This window comes from Dendrobates tinctorius, unplaced genomic scaffold (genome assembly GCF_039654945.1).
Source record: "Dendrobates tinctorius isolate UK_male_01 unplaced genomic scaffold, ASM3965494v1 ptg000038l, whole genome shotgun sequence".
NCBI classification, from domain to species: Eukaryota; Metazoa; Chordata; class Amphibia; order Anura; family Dendrobatidae; genus Dendrobates; species Dendrobates tinctorius.
This window is the reverse complement of record NW_027361706.1, coordinates 27973965-27986573: the sequence shown is the minus strand read 5'-3', so window position 1 is coordinate 27986573 and position 12609 is coordinate 27973965. Positions and strand designations below refer to the sequence as shown.

General features: G+C 45.5%; 1 protein-coding gene across 1 annotated transcript in view; it reads left to right on the top strand.

Moving 5' to 3' along the window:
* Nucleotides 1-12609, top strand: part of STAB1 (stabilin 1) — a 281241-nt gene that overhangs the window by 62971 nt on the left and 205661 nt on the right. The window lies entirely within an intron of this gene.

Sequence of the window (12609 nt, the reverse complement as noted above, 5' to 3'; positions counted from 1 at the left end):
CAGAGGTTCTTCCTTGGCGATCCTGTGAGGAAGCCGAACCAGCTGTGTGAGAGCTGGAGGAAGAGGCCCCAACACGAGCTGAAGAGGTGGTAGGTGGTGCTGTACGTTGGCCTACGTCTTCAGTGTGTCTGTGTAACTCCACCTCGTGCTTGGTCCGCACATGTTTCCACATATTAGTGGTATTGAGGTTGCTGACATTTTTCCCTCTTTTGACTCTCTGATGACACAGCTTGCATTTGACAAAGCAAATGTCATCTGCAACTGTGTCAAAAAAGGACCACGCACTGCAAGTCTTGGGAGCGCCCGTTTTGCCTTTTGAAAGAGGAATGCTCCTAACGGGTGCCGAAGTGGAGGCTACAGGCAACCAAGTCTGCCCCCTCCCTCTCCCTCCTGTTTTGGCCGTTCCGGGAATCTCTGCCTCAGAGCTGTTCCCACCACCTTCCTGTTCCTCACGCCATGATGGGTCAAGGACCTCATCATCTACACTCCCCTCTTCAAACACCTGCTTCTCCTGGGTTGTCTCACCAGCACCGTACGCACCAGAAAGTGGCACCTGTGTCTCGTCATCATCTGATGCGTACTGAGGTATGCTGACCATAGGCACTGGCCCACCCGCCTCTTCAGATTCAGAGGGACAAAAGTTGCGCATCATTGCATACTCCCTCTTCTTCACATTCTGGAATGCTGCTTGGCTGGACCCCTCTTTCCAAGCCAACAGATTCAGAGAACAGAAGTAGAGACTGTGATGGCTCCTTTCCAGGGCTCTCTGACTGCCTGGGCACTTTGGCAGGTGGTGAAGAGACAGATGGTTGCTCTTCGGTGCTCTGGCCATGAGAGGATGTGGAAGTCATTAAAGTCGATGCGTTAGCTGCCATCCATCCGACAACGGCTTCAATTTGTTCCTCCTGCAGCAGTGGGGTACGGCGAGGTCCTACAAAGCTGCGCATAAAGGACTGTTGCCTGCTAAAACTGGGGGATGCTGACTCACTGGTGCCCGCAGCAGGCACAGAATCCCCACGTCCTCTCCCTGCTGAAACTCCACGCCCACGTGCCTTACTCCCTGCCTTCTTCATCTTGCTAGACTGATAAAGATAGGCAGAAAAGTACAAAGGGGGGCTTAGTGTGCTTATTCCTGAACAGCTGGTTACAGGTAGAAGAAACACTAATTTTATGAAGTGTGTGTGTGGACTACACTTTAATAGGAGCTAATGTGGCCTACACAACCTTCAAATGTAGTGTTTGGTGAACTTTATTGTTTTTTTTTGTGAAAATAAACTAAAAGGATGTGACCAAAGATTTGAAAGTGATAGTATCACCAACTTTTTGGAGCTATTACAATGCAGGCAGGTAACCTACAATGCAAAAGATGAGGCTCCAAAAAAATTGGGTAATACTAATCTGGCTGCAGATGAAGGGCACAAGCCAGAAAAAAGGCTCCTCTATCTACTCCTATATAGTGTTTTCAACCAACCAATGTAGATGGATAGGGATGGATGCACACTAATAGGAGAAGAAAAAATGAGCTGCAATTAAAGAAAAATACGTGTGAGGCAGTGACGCACGCTGAGCAGACTACAACCAGACGTATCTGCAGGACACACTACTCAGCGTGAGCTGCACTCACACAGTCAGAGACCTCTCAGACAGCCGTGAACAGTGCAGCAAACTGGGCACTAGCACTGAAAGGCTGCAGAAAGGCACCGCTGTCTACTACTAGTGTTTGCAACCAACGTATATGGATACGGATGGAAGCACACTAGATATAATTTTTTAAAAATAAGCAGCTCAAAAAGAAAAATATGTATGAAGCAGCAGTGAGGCACGCTGGGCGGCCTACAACCAGGCGTGGCTGCAGGACCCACTCCACAGCGTGAGCTGCACTCACACAGCCCTTGCAGACAGCTGTGAACACTGCTGCTAGGGAAAAGAAAGCTACAGTGGTGGTTTATGTAGCCTGGGTAAAGCACAATATTGTTTTGAGAATCGCTATTTCTAACTGTCCCTCACAGTCTTCAACAGCAGCCTGTCCCTAACTGAATTCACAGCAGAGTGACCAGAAATGGTGGCGGCGGCTTTTATAGTGCATCATGACATCATTTCAGCAGCCAATCACAGCCATGCCAATAGTTAACATGCCTACATGCCTAACAGGATGTGCCCACACTTCTGAGGATTCCCTTTGGCTGAATCAAAGCGAGCGGCCTCATAGCATTATGGGAACTTCCGATTCCGGTATCCGATATGAAAAAAGTATCGGAAGTCAGTATCGGAATTCCGATACAGCTAATATCGGCCGATACCCGACACTTGCGGTATCGGAATGCTCAGCACTACACACGATACCTCTCTCCAACTGCTCTCCTTGTCTCAAGGATCACTCTCGGTCAGTCAATACGCCGTCCGTTTTCGGACACTGGCGTCCGAGTTGGAGTGGTCCGACAAGGCTCTGATTCCTGTCTTCTGGAAGGGATTAGCGGAGCATGTAAAGGATGCTCTCTCCACGAGAGAAATTCCTACCAGTCTCGAGGAGTTAATATCAATCTCCTCGCGGATTGAACTCCGATTTTTGGAGCGTGGTTTGGAGCGAGTTCACTCCAAACAGAGAGGTACCCCGGCTCCCAAATTTTTTGAATCTCTGGATCCGCCCGAGCCAGAGGTTCCGCCACCCGAGCCCATGAAAGTGTCTCGCACCATTTCTGAGACATGTCCAGCTCAAGAGTCCATATGCGGTTGTTTTCATCCACCCGCTGCTTCTCCGGAAGACAGCGCCCCGCAGTGGTCTGACCATGAGTCGGTAGGCGAGGCTTTTGTCCCTCCTTGCCAGCGGTCTAAAGTCCTCACGTGGGCACACGCGCCCAATGCGGACAGCCATCGTGGCTATATGCAGACCACGAAGTCTCTGACCAGTTCGTATTGGTGGCCGCACAGGGCTCGGGGTGTAAAAAGTTTATTCGGGCATGCACCCTGTGTGCTTGGGATAGCCTTCCCGAACGGAGTGTGGCTATGCCCGCCGTTATACGGCGGCCTCCTCCTAAAACTCCCACTCCTATTGTCTCCCGGGTGTCCCTCCTGAGACCTTTCGATCTCGTCTCCCCTGATCGCAAGGTTCAGGGAGGAGGGGGCCCTAGGAGGGGGGGGTAATGTTAGGAATCTGGGTTCTATGCTGCCAATGCGGGAATCCAGGTTCTCACATTTTGTCCTTTTTTCCAACTTCTGAGCATGCCCGCTGGACGAGCTCCCGTTGGAGTTCGGGAGTCGGGTGCTCAGGTCCTGCTCCTGATTCCATTGGCTTAGCTCAGGGCTCTGGAGATTTCTGGCAGGCCCCGCACGCTATAGAAGGTGCGCATGGCCGCTGTGCCATGCGCTAGTATTTTCATACTGCTGCTGTATGTATGGTGACGGATTCTTGGACTGGTGACTGGCTTATTAAGAAACCCCTTCCCTCTGATAATACGATTGTGCGAGTGATTGGGCAGCGTTCAGTAGCAGCGCCAGCACGCTCCAGCTATTCCTGTCTCAGCAGCTAGCATCCTGCATCACGCCAGCGATATCGCGGTGTCTCCGCTGAGGCACCGTTCACACCGCTCTGCGATTGCAGTTCCTCGTTCGTTCGCAGTTGCGACGTCTCGCACCTCTTTTCACGGTAAGGTCTTGTCGGAGTAGTTCTGACATTTAAGGCTGCTCCAGTGACCCTTTATTACCGTGTCGCTGTTGTTCTGTGGCTTAAACAGACACAGCGTTTTTGTGTACTTTTAGGTTGCGGCTCTGTGTCCTTAACAGAGCTTGCTTCAGTGCACTCTGGGTGCAGTTAACCCCGTGCACTTTAATGCCATAGTGCTCTGCCTCTCTAGCAGCGGTCATATCACCTGCCGCACGGTGGATCCCGAGTGGCGAAGGCACTTTAATTTTTTTTTTTTTTTTTTTTTTTTAGTGCCTTCCGCCGCTCCTAACAGGATGAACTGCAGAGATCTACAGCTGAGGTGGGACAGTCTGTCCATAGGACAACAATCAGTTGTACACTGCAAAATTCTGGCCTTTATGGAACAGGGGCAAGAAGAAAGCCATTTCTCAAAGATATCAGTAAAAAGTGTTGTTTAAAGTTTGCAACAAGCCACCTGGGAGACAAACCAAACATGTGGAAGAAGGTGCTATGGTCAGATGAAACCAAAATCAAACTTTTTGGCAACAATGCCAAACGATATGTTTGGCGTAAAGGCAACACAGCTCATCACCCTGAACACACCATCCCCACTGTCAAACATGGTGGTGGCAGCATCATGGTTTGGTCCTTCTTTTCTTCAGCAGGGACAGGGAAGATGGTTAAAATTGATGGGATGATGGATGGAGCCAAATACAGGACCATTCTTGAAGAAAACCTGTTGGAGTCTGCAAAAGACCTGAGACTGGTATGGAGATTTGTCTTCCAACAAGACAATGATCCCCAACATAAAGCAAAATCTACAATGGAATGGTTCACAAATAAAGTATCCCGGTGTTAGAATGGCCAAGTCAAAGTCCAGACCTGAATCCAATCGAGAATCAGTGGAAAGAGCTGAAAACTGCTGTTCACAAATGATCTCCATCAAACCTCACTGAGCTCGAGCTGTTTGCCAAGGAAGAATGAGCAAGAATTTCAGTCTGTCGATGTACAAAACTGATAGAGACATACCCCAAGCGACTTGCAGCTGTAATCGCAGCAAAAGGTGGCGAAACAATGTATTAAGTTAAAGGGGCCGAATAATATTGCACGCCCCACTTTTCAGTTTTTGAATTTCCACAAAAATTTAAAATAACCAATAAATTTCGTTCAACTTCACAATTGTGTCCCACTTGTTGATTCTTCACCAAAAATTTACATTTGTTATCTTTATGTTTGAAGCATGACATGTGGGAAAAGGTTGAAAAGTTCCTGGGGTCAGAATACTTTCGCAAGGCACTGTATACAGTATATCTATTTTGTTATCTGTCTATCCATCAGTCTATCTATCTATCTATCTATCTATCTATCTATCTATTGTCTATTACAGGGTTCCCCAACTTCAGTACTCAAGGCCCACCAACAGATCATGTTGTCAGGATTTCCTTAGTATTGCTCAGGTGATAATTGCTTCACCTGTGCAATACAAAGGAAATCCTGAAAACATGATCTGTTGGTGGGCCTTGAGGACTGGAATTGGGGAACCCTGGTCTATTATCTACCTCTCTTATGTATCTATTATCTATCTATTATCTATCTATTATATCTATTTCATAGATTGTAAGCTTGCAAGCAGGACCCTCACTCCTCTTGGTATCTGTTTTGATCTATGTGATTATTGTTATGCTGTAATGTCTATTTTCTGTACAAGTCCCCACTGAAATGTAAAGTGCTGCGGAATATGTTGGCGCTATAGAAATAAAATTATCTATTATTTATCATATCTATCTATCTCACATCTATCTATATATACAGTATATCCAGAATTTTTACTTTTTCTTTAAATATTTTTCCTTTTTTCTTTTTACACTTATTAGTCCCCCTAGGGGACATAAACTTGTGATTGCTTGGGCAATACTGTAGAATTGCAGAGCATTGTAAAATTTCTCCTCTCTGAGGAAGCCTATGCACAGACTGTGCTTCAAAGGTGTACAAACATGGCAGAGACAAGCTGCCCAATAATTCTGCACACCTCGATAAAAGGGTGTTGATACCCTAAGAGCCCTTTCACACTGCATTCTTCGCCACGTTCAGTGCTCCCTCAGGGCTTGCGTTCGAACCCCCGCCAAACGGGATTCGGGCATGTGCGCTGACGGTGCCGTTGACTGCAATGGTGCCGATGGCATCAACGTGTGCTCTGTCATGCTTGGATTTTGAGCATATATGTAGCCCATAGTATGGGTCTGGCTGTCTGCTTCCAGTAGGCATATAATCTCAAAAATGAGGCACGACAGTGCACATGTTAATTCAGCTGGCACATTTTTAATCAATGGCCCCTTTGGAGCCTACACCCAAATCCCGTTTTGTGGGGGAGGGATGTTGAACCTAAGTTCCAACGAGACAACGGACATAGGACAAGGTGCAGTGTGAAAGTGTAAGAAAAAAGAGAGAGTCCTAATTTGGAGAGTTGGAAGAGCCGGACAAAATTGCAGACAATTCCTCTCGAAGCTGAGATTGTAGTTTATTCAGAGATACATGGCAAAACAGAACAGATAGTCAGAGAAGTTGAAATATGCGGGCAAAAACAGGGATTCAGACGGGCAGAGATTCGCTAGGAAGTCTGGCGATGATAAGGCTCTGTGCCCTGGCCATGGTGAGGCACAGCGGCATGATGGCGATGGAATGGCCCCGAGAAACAGTAACAGGGGCTTTTTATACATTATGCAAACAAGCTGTATACATATTATAGCAAAGGGCGTATATGGTTACATCATATCTTTTTGGACAAAGGAAAAAGTAACACAATATTACATCAGTAATTAACTTTTTACCAGACCACATTAAGAAACACATAAATCCAATATTATCTCTAACTACTGTCATTAATCTTATTACTGCTTTTAGACTAAACCCATAAATTCATATATTTGACAATTTCAGAAGTCTGTTTTCTACTAACCCTATCATGAATACACATATTCACCATATATTCGTTGGTTTTAGTTTCTCATTGCCCTGAGGCTGATCCAATTTACCTGTATGCACATCTACTAAATTGGTTAATGGGCATGATCTCATTTTACATCCTCCATCTGCTTTTACAGAGTACATCATATTATTTCTATTGTAAAAGTTGAATATATTCTTTCCTAACTTTCCTAAGATGGCTGCCTCGTTTCTCATGGCAGCTCAGTATATTATGGCTGACCATTCTCTTACAAATCCCCCTCTTGTACTCTGTTCAGAGTACAACATACAGTACTGTAATATTCATAGGTAAATTATTGAAAATAAGAATATTGAAGTAATTCAGCACCTTATGCACGTGTGTGTGTGGGCAAAAGTCCCTAAAAATAGCACAAACACATAATAAAAAAAATAATTCAAATAGTCCGGAAAAAGATAAGTTGCACAATAGTCAAGTCTTTTGGTCTTTTTCTTCTCATTCTTTGGCTTCTGGATTTTCCTGATCTTCTCCCCCTCTCACACTATCAGAGTCCCACTGTATAGTGTGAAGCATCTTCTCCCGACCATCCAATAAATCCATGGTAAATCTTCGGCTGACCTGGAGAAAATAGAAAAAAAAAAAAAAGTGGAGTATCAGTCCTTACCAGAAATCTCAGTAAGATAATTAAGAAGTCTACACTGATCAATATGAACAATTTTAACACCTTTGTAGCTTGAAATTTGAGCAAAGACTTAATCATTGTTGTTGGGATGTAAGGCACTAGCCTGTCCCCTTCAATGGGCAGGGACTCAAGGGAATTGAACAGAGATGAGTCTCCATCCTTCTCTTGTGCCTTTACAAGATCTTGAAGGAGAAAAAACAAGGGGGGGCTCGTCCGGGATTTTTTAGTGACTGCAGCGATGACTTCTTGAGGATATTTGTCATCGCCCGGGAGTGCAGCTTCCTTGGCTGCGTGGTCTATATATGCATTGCCAAGGATGTGGGGGTCTGGAATCAACCTCTGGTGCCCTTTAATTTTACAGAAGGACCATAAATTCAGGAATTCTTTGCCCCGCTGCTCAATTTGTTTTAGAATGTCTGCATGCTGCAAGGGCCTATTCTGTGAGTCAACCATCCCCCTCAGAGCCCATACATTGAGATACAGGGTGAGTGATGAAACAACACTGGAAATATTCATTGGCTCTGTACACACAAGAATGACCTGTAAAGCTGCTTCCAATTCAGCTCTTTGAGCGGAGAAATGACCAGGGAGTTTATACCGCAGCAGCAATGGCTTAGCTGGAAGCCACACAGCGAAGCCCCTCATGCCAATATCAAGCTCCGTCGATATAGGCACAAGAAATTCCTTCTTGGAAATCTGCTCGGAAGGGGGAGGGAGTGACATTAGCCTGTTCAATTTGACAATCGTGACTTTTTCCTGCATATTGCATCATCTGAGCTAAATGATATTTCTCACCCACTTCAACTTGTAAGTCTCTGGTCTCAAAATCAATGATCCATTGGGCCATTCTCTGTGAATTAATACCTGAAGCTTTTCCTTTCAGCAAAGTTTTTAAAGTGACATGCGGGGTTTGTAAAATTAAAGGAGCAAACCCCACTATATGTCTCACTTGGTTCATAGTCCAGTGCACGCCCAGTAGGTGCTTCATGCACTGAGTGAATCCTTTTTCCACGGGGGTAAGCAACCTAGAGTAGTAACCTAGGGCATACAACTGACTAGATACTTCTGGGCTTTCTTTGGGCCATTTTTGTAGAAGCACAGAAGAAATGGAGACATCACCGGTATGGGTCTGAATGTAAAAAGGTTGGTTAAGGGTCAGGGTTAACCAATGCGGCAGCTGCCGTAAGGGCGCGCTTCAATCCCTCAAAAGCCTGTAAGGCGGCTCACTCCACATTGACAGGTGCAAAATCATCATTAACATCTTTCAATAAATCATACAGCGGTTTAGCCAGATAAGCAAAATCTTCAATAAATTCTCTGGAAAAGTTGATAAGACCCAAAAATTTTCTGAGCTCAGTGATATTGGTTGGTATGGGAACAGCCTGAATAGCTTTAACCCTATCATGCATGGGTTTCTTTCCTTCTGCTGAGACAGACCAGAACACCCAGGAATTTAACCTCTGATTTCATCAATTGTACTTTGTCTAGACTCATTTTGAGTCCTGCCTCTTGTAAAGCCTGACAAACATTTTCAAGGGTCTCTTTGTGTTCACATTCATCGACAGTTTGAATCAATAGATCATCCACATACTGTAAGACTTTGTCTCCGTAACCAAGGGGCTCTAACACCTGAGCTAATGCCTGATGGAAATACACAGGAGAACTGTGAAATCCCATGGGCAGCCGCGTGAACAGGTATTGCACATTCTCAAAAGTGAATGCGAAGCGGAGGGCAGATTCAGGTGTTAGGGGTACTGAGAAAAAGCCATTTGCAATGTCTAAACAAGAAAACACTTTACAATCACTCCTCAGCTGTGACATAACTTCAGGGACAGATGCAACAAGGTGAGCAGCTGAGGGAGTGTACTTATTTACAAGTCTCAGGTCTACCACCATTCGAAAACTGCCATCTTCCTTTTTTACAGGTAGAATAGGACCGTTACATGGAGAATTACCTTTCACAACAACACCTTGCTTTTCCAACTTACTGACTGCAACCCTTATGTAAGGGATTGCGTCCTCAGGAATACGGTACTGACGCTGGAAAGGTGGCAGTTTTTTCACCATCAATTTTAACCTGAGTTTGCATTAACCCACAATCAGTTTTCTTTGAGATCCACAATTCAGGGAACCTTTGCTTCAATTCATTTTTCAGAGCATCATTGTCAGTGTTTTCAACATTTTCATTAGCACCTAATCTGAAGCTAGCAATGGGTAATTTGTGACTCCCCTCATACTCCTCCACAGGTACAATTACAGAACAGATAGTGGCTTCTTTATTCCGCCACAAGACTTTGTTACATAAATCAACAACAATTCCCATTGCTCCCAAAACATCAGTTCCCAAAATAGTGGACCGTAACTGTGGGTTTACCCAAAAAGCGCATCGAAGACCCCTTTGCTTCGATCCCCTGTGTCCTGAAATCTCAGGTTCACTGGATGACTTTTTACGGCTTGAATACAGGAGCCCCCCAAAATCCTACCAAAATGGTAGTCTCAGGCAGTCCAGGGGGTGACTGCAATTTGTGTCGTGTTACTGAAACTGAGGCTCCTGTATCGATAAGGATGTCTTCCCAAGGCAGCCCCTCTATTCTCCCTCTGACATAAGGTCTACCGTCCCTGCCCAGGGAAAGGGGGGCAAGGAGGGTAAGGGAAACGGGGGGCACTCCATCAATCAGTGTTACCTGCCGTGGGAAGCCCGAAAAATCCATCATCCCCATCTGAACACGGCTTCCGTCCAACAGCTGCCACCTCCGCCCCAAAGAGATCCTTAGTCAGGGTCCGGTCCTCATGTTCCCGTAGCTCCTTGATCAGGGGAGCACAGGGACGAGGAGAAGTGACCCCTCCCTGAATAGCATGGACCTCCGGGCGCGGATGAGTGAAAGCTATTGGGGAGGGAGCAGGAGCAGAAGGCTCCTGTGAGACTGGGTTAACCATTTGAAGACCGTTGTACTGCTGATACTGCCTAGGGTCATTCACTGCTGGATACGGAGGTCTAACTCCGAAAGGTGGTCTAGAGAACTCCCGGGGCTGTTGGGGATTAAATGGTGCCCGGGGTTCTAGGGGTACAATCCCTGGCACAAGGTTGGGACAAAAACGTCTAACATGTCCTAGATGTCCACAAAATAATAACACAAGGGGGGGGCCTCTCATGGGATCCCGTGGGGGCTCTGCCGAACGGGACCTACCCATTCTCTGCAGCTGCGCATACCCCCCGGAACTCCTGGCCTCCCTGAATCAGCAGATACACCCCGAGGAGAATGGTACGCAAAAACATTAGGCTCATCACCCTTCACCTCGGATTGCATCGTCCTAACAAAACACTCCCTTACTTTCCTCCCAATTAGGCAACATTTTTTTTTTTTTTTAATAAATTTAAGATGGACCAGGAACATTTGGCCTGGGATATTTTTTCTCGGGATTAAAGCAGCATCACACCTAACCTAGGATCTGCATGTGCTGGAGCTGTCGGGACAATATATCTTTCCTCAACTGTGTCTGCATAAGCTGGAGCTGTTGGGACACTATATCTTGTTATGTACTACTTCACCCATTCTTCTAACTCTCTACTCCTGTCTACAACTGTATTTACATCAGCACTGTGTCTCAAAGCTGCAGTGTCCATCTGTGACATAACTGCTCTCAGCTGCTGCTGCTGCTCGCACCCCTCCTCTCTGTGCTTCCGTGCTAGCTCCAGCATCTCACTCAGCTTTTCTAATCTCTCCCTATACGCTGCCCCTCCCCGGGTGATCATGTTAACATATTGCTGTGTAAGCTGCCTATCAAGAGCCTGATCAAAAGTTATGACTGTCTTACACAAAGCCACTACTTGGCTATTAGCTTAACCTAGCAAATTTTTTCTATCTAGTTCCCTGTTCTCGGTGGTAAACCAACGCATACAATTTAACCACGTGGTTTCCACATTAACCCCCTCCAGCTGGGGTGTGCCAGCATATTTCTCTGCCTGCTTCCGTAACCACTCCATATTTACAGTGGTCTACAAGGACGAATTTTACTCTGTTCTAGTATCAACAAATGCAATTTAAGTAAAGTTAGATACTTACACCTCTCTCGAATGGAAGACCTCCTGCCGGCTGCTTGGGGTCGACCAGATATCAAAAGAGGTGCAGCCGTGATTCCAGCCTCACTCGTTAGCTTGCCAGGCGTCTCCCCACGCCCTTTTAAAGCTTCTTGCTACCGGGCACAAAAAAATTCTCACGTCCTTGTAGATAGCTTATTCTTAGTTACTCATCTTTTTATAGTCTTTTTCTTTGTCCGTGGTTTTCTTATAAAAAATCGGGCAGGCGGTCTCGGAGCGATCACGAGAGGTTCTCCTTCAGGCTGGCTTCCTTTGATCGGTTTCACGTGTGGCCACACGCGTTTCTTTTATTTTTTCTTCACTCTTCCAACCTCAAACTCTCATCTGCAACTTTTTCCAAAGGTTCTTCTGGAGGCCGCTTCTCCGGAGCCGCTCCTCCTGGCTGGCAATCGCCACTTTTAAGAAAAGAGAGAGAGTCCTAATTTGGAGAGTTGGAAGAGCCGGACAAAATTGCAGACAATTCCTCTCGAAGCTGAGGTTGTAGTTTATTCAGAGATACACGGCAAAACAGAACAGATAGTCAGAGAAGTTGAAATATGCGGGCAAAAACAGGGATTCAGACGGGCAGAGATTCGCTAGGAAGTCTGGCGATGATAAGGCTCTGTGCCCTGGCCATGGTGAGGCACAGCGGCATGATGGCGATGGAATGGCCCCGAGAAACAGTAACAGGGGCTTTTTATACATTATGCAAACAAGCTGTATACATATTATAGCAAAGGGCGTATATGGTTACATCATATCTTTTTGGACAAAGGAAAAAGTAACACAATATTACATCAGTAATTAACTTTTTACCAGACCACATTAAGAAACACATAAATCCAATATTATGTCTAACTACTGTCATTAATCTTATTACTGCTTTTAGACTAAACCCATAAATTCATATATTTGACAATTTCAGAAGTCTGTTTTCTACTAACCCTATCATGAATATACATATTCACCATATATTCGTTGGTTTTAGTTTCTCATTGCCCTGAGGCTGATCCAATTTACCTGTATGCACATCTACTAAATTGGTTAATGGGCATGATCTCATTTTACATCCTCCATCTGCTTTTACAGAGTACATCATATTATTTCTATTGTAAAAGTTGAATATATTCTTTCCTAACTTTCCTAAGATGGCTGCCTCGTTTCTCATGACAGCTCAGTATATTATGGCTGACCATTCTCTTACAAAAGCACCTTTGGGCAACACCCTATCTCATTCCCAAATAGACATCACCTGATCTGCTTCA